Source organism: Triticum urartu, chromosome 6A, assembly GCF_056163025.1.
Source record: "Triticum urartu cultivar PI428250 chromosome 6A, HENAU_Tu73, whole genome shotgun sequence".
NCBI lineage: Eukaryota > Viridiplantae > Streptophyta > Magnoliopsida > Poales > Poaceae > Triticum > Triticum urartu.
In genome coordinates this window covers 104,193,434-104,198,225 of record NC_141878.1, presented here as the reverse complement: position 1 = coordinate 104,198,225, position 4,792 = coordinate 104,193,434, and the positions used below count along the sequence as shown (strand labels likewise).

Genomic DNA, 4,792 nt, shown 5'->3' with positions numbered 1-4,792 from the left:
CCGCGCACCACCGATCGAGGCCGCCACCCCGAGATTTGATCTGCCAGCCGCCGCCGCACCATGAGAGCCAAATCCCCATGCCTGCGTCCGCGCACCGCACGTGCTCCCGCGTGCCGTACACACACGTCGCGCAACCCCAGCGCAAGCTCTCCATGGTGACCAAGCGGTCCCACGGCGGACACCCCGCAACGCCCGAGCACCGTGAGAGGGAGAACTGGAGTGCCCCGCCGCCACCGACGCTGCGCGGGCTTTGCCCGGTGGCGCTTGCTGGCAGTGCCGAGGGGAGGGAGACCTGGTGAGTAGGGAGCTCGCCCGACGGCAAGGGTTCCGTCCGGGTTGCCCATGGGGTGGGCGTCACGGGGGGCGAGGGGAATAGACGAGGGGAGAGGAGACACCTAAAATGGTATAGAATTTCACTTCCCGGCCTCTGCACCAGCTAGGGATGCATACGGCCATTTTAGTATGAGTATCAAGATATTTCTTGATGTGTGGTTCCACCACACACCAAACTTGATCATCAATAAATGGGGGAAAACCCCTGTGCATCACCTGTCAATTCTAGAAAATGAACTTGAGTCATTTGGCTGCATAACCGCATACCCAATCACTGAGCCAAGGCTCCCTGTGCATCACCTGACAAATATGTTGGTGGTGACGCCCTCGATTCAATCATACACGCAGATGTGTACGATCAAGATCAAGGACTCACGGGAAGATATCACAACACAACTCTAGACACAAATTAAAAATAATACAAGCTTTATATTACAAGCCAGCGGCCTCGAGGGCTCGAATACATAAGCTCGAATACACAAGAGTCAGCAGAAGCAACAATATCTGAGTACAGACATAAGTTAGACAAGTTTGCCTTAAGAAGGCTAGCACAAAAGCAACAACGATCGAAAAGGCAAGGCCTCCTGCCTGGGAGCCTCCTAACTACTCCTAGTCGTCTGCAGCCTTCACGTAGTAGTAGGCATCCTCCGGGTAGTAGTAGTCATCAGTGGCGTCGTCTGGCTCCTGGGATCCGTCATCTGGTCGCAACAATCGGGTATGGGGAAAAAAGAAGTAGCAAAGCAACCGTGAGTACTCATCCAAACTACTCGCAAGACTTACATCAGATCTAAACTAAGTATGCATCTGTATCAAAGGAATGGATTGTATCTGTGGACTAAACTGCAGAATGCTAGAAGGGAAGGGGAAAGCCTAGCCTATCGAAGACTAGCATCTTCTGGAAACCACCATCTTGCAGCAACAGGAGGGAGTAGAGTAGCATAAAGTAAAGTAGCAGTAATGTTATCAACCTCGGCTAGAGATCCTTTCTCGACTCCCTGCGAGAAAGCGACCCCAGAGCCATACTATCCATTGCTCATATCCATTTCTCACCACAATCCATTTCTCATAACCATTTCTCATCTCAAGTATCCAGTTCTAGTTGTATCGATCGGGATACAACTCCAAGTTTCCGTTACCGTAGGACAGGCTATCGATAGATGTTTTCTTCCCTGCAGGGGTGCACCAACTTACCCACCATGCTCGATTAACTCCGGCCGGACACACTTTCCTGGGTCATGCCCGGCCTCGGCCAAACAATACTCCGCAACCCGACCTAGGCTTAATAGAGAGGTCAGCACGCCGGACTAAACCTATGACCCCAGGGGTCATGGGCCATCGCCCCGGGAACTCCTGCACGTTGCGTGGGCGGCCGGTGAGCAGACCTAGCTACCTCCTTCAACAAGGCAGGTGCTTACGCAGTCCAATCCGGCGCGCGCCGCTCAGTCGCTGACGTCTATTAAGCTCCGGCTGATGTATACGACGCAGAATGCCCATACTATGCCCACGTGATGGTTAGTGCTATCAGGCCAGAGGCCCATCGGATCAAATATCCAAATCGTAGTGGATTAGGAACGCGCGGTAACGAGCAGAGACTCACGATCGATGTGACCCCGTCGCCCCGTTCGAGTACTTGCGGCAAGGGCTAAGAATGCCCGGCCACGCCTCGTAAGTATCTCGCGGGCACCTTCCAAGTCAACCCGACTCCACATCACTCGCAATTAAGCTCGCGCGGGTACCCCTTAGGGTCGACCCGTCTTTAGTAACATGGCTCAGTGTAAAGTCATAGTAACCATAGTAACTGTGTGTCTAACACCAAGGGGAAAAACCCGAGGAATCACCCCCGGTGAATCCCACTCGATGTTATCATCAAGGTGAACGTAAGAGGATCCACCCTCGAGGTTCACACTTGAGGGGTTGCACGACAGAGCCGTAACGGAAGTGGTTAAGGAGGAAATCACCCTTGATGACCTCGACCGTATAGCTACACTATAGAGGTCTCATCAGGAGTGATGTAAGAGGTTCCACCCTCGGCACTCGATGATAACTCTGCAGAGTCGTACAACTAGGGGGGTGATGTGCGGTGTCGAGGCCTGGACATCGATCACGTTGATCGAGTCGTCGATGATGAAGCAGGGGCAACAAGGACAAGGTGGGGGTCACTGATGGATCACTAACCAACCTATACTAAGCAGTTTAGGATAAGTAGGTAAGGTATGAAAGCAGGTAACAACAACAGGCTATGCATCATAGTAGGATCATACAGAAAGAAATAGCAGTTCTAATGCAAGCATGAAAGGAAAGGAAAAGGGCGATATCAGAATGCTCAAGGGGGGTTTGCTTGCCTGGTTGCTCTGGCAAGGAGGGGTCGTCATCGACGTAGTCGATCACAGGGGCGGCATCGGTCTCGGGGTCTACCGGAGAGAAGAGGGGGAAGAAACAGTAAATATAAAGCAAACATAGCATCACAAAGCATAACGTGGCAATATGTTGTGCCGGGAGTGACCTAACGTATGGCTACACGATATAGGTGAAGGGGGGATTCAACCGGGAATGTTTTCTCGGTTCCGGACCTGTGTCATACAGATGACCGAAGGGGGAATGTCCCATGTTCAGCATGCTAGGGGCATGTGACAAATGAACGAACTGTGTATTCGGATTCGCTGGATTTTTCTGAGCAACTTTCATGTAGAAAACATTTTCATCCGAGATACGGTTTATTTTCTATGTTTTTTTAAAGTTTTAAGGTTTTTTTAAATTCCTGGATTTATTACTAAATAGAATTAAGAAACAGAATAAACATTACACAGCAAGGGCTAGCCACAGTCAATGACATGTGGGGCCAGGGGGTTGTGTTGACCAAGTCAATTAGTCCAGTTACAGTTGACTAGTCAATTGTTGACTGGTCAAACCTGGGCAGTGGGGCCCAGGTGTCATTCTCACAGACTTAGTATTTTCTTTTTAAAGAGATAATTAGAGATGGGGTCTACATGTCATTGACAGGGGGTAACTTTAATTTAAACAAGGTTAATTTATCACGGGGCCCACACGTCAGCGACTAAACAGCCTAATTAGCATTAATGCTAATCCTAAACTAGTCAAGGGCCAACCCCACTTGGCGGTGGCCCAGCCAACCTCTGCTGCCTGTGCCTACGGGCACGCACGAGCACCTGAGGTACCGGCGGCCAGGCCATTAGGCAGTGGCAGGCAACGGCGGTTATGGCCGGCTGCGGGCGACGGCGGGTGGCGGAGATGGCCGGCCGCGGGTTGCGGAGCGCAGGCTGGCACGGATGCAGCGGCAGGGAGGTTGCGGCGAGGCCCCATGGGGAGGGTCGGTGGCCGCGAGGCAATGAAGGCAGCAGCGAGCGATGATGAGCGGGGCGCGGTCAGCGATGGCTAGCGACAGCGGCCGTGGTCGGGGCGACCAAGACGTGGGCAGGGGACGGCCAGAACGCGGCCGGTCGCGGCAGGACGCGGCGAGGGGTGGCGTGCACAGGCGTCGTGGCGTGATGCGCGGACGCGGACCGCGGCCGCCAGAGTTTGGGCAGCGCGAGACTATGACAAACGGAGTCGGGGAGAGGCGAAGAAAGGGGGAACGAGTGGAGGCTCACCCTGGGGAAGCCGTGGACGATCTTGGCGAGGCCGGGAGGCGCCGGTGGTGGAGATCGACGGTGAGGTCGCGCGGTGGCGGTAGATGAGGAAGAGGAAGATTGCAACGGCGGTGGCGCTCCCGGTCCCGATCCAATGTCGAGGAAGAAGAGATGGACCACGACAGAGCTCTCGGACTTGTCGGAGCGACGAACGGGCGACGGTGGCCGCGGGCTTCATGGTGGCGAGGCCGCGACGGAGAGGAGAAGCAGCAGTGTGTGGGGGAAGGGGTTCTCGTGTGGAGAGGGAGAGGCGGAGAGGGCGAGGGGAAGTGGATAGAGTTGCCAGGGGTGTCGAGGGCGAGGCCCTTATCCATCCACGAGCTCCTGTAGCGGCGCGGACGGCAAGCTGGCTCAGCGGGGACGAGCGAGCGTGGGCACGGTCGGAGGAGTAGTATGAAGGAGGGAGACAGGGGTATTGCGGGTTGGGCTGTCTAGTTTGTTATATGGGCCATAGTGCCTAGTAGATTAGGCCTTTTATTTTTCTTTTCTGTTTTTCCCTTGTGTAGTTTCTGTTTGCATTTTCTTTGGCACTAGCCGACTCTTGTAAAAACATGTAGTTGGTCCCAATAATTAATATGCATTAATTCTTACTGCCACAAAAGTTTCAGGGCCATAGGAAGCGGTTAGGCATTTTTTTGAAATTGAAAAGGGCAAGATAAATGTTGCTGGACCACTAAAATAAAATCCAGTGGCATTTTGGGAATTCAAAGAGGTAGGTTTCAACATGACAAATATATGGGGTTTATTTGCAACATCACAAACATTTTTGTTTGCATGACATAAGAACTAAATTATCGACTTGTATTTCAAAT

At 52.9% G+C, this 4,792-nt stretch overlaps 1 long non-coding RNA gene across 1 annotated transcript; it reads right to left on the bottom strand.

Annotated features, from left to right (window-relative positions):
• Positions 1 to 732: 732 nt before the first annotated feature.
• Positions 733 to 4,511, bottom strand: LOC147964260 (uncharacterized). The gene is made up of 2 exons (XR_015607464.1): positions 3,942 to 4,511; positions 733 to 1,031 (listed from the first exon to the last, which is right to left on the bottom strand). It is a non-coding gene; the product is annotated as an uncharacterized LOC147964260 (long non-coding RNA).
• Positions 4,512 to 4,792: the final 281 nt, after the last annotated feature.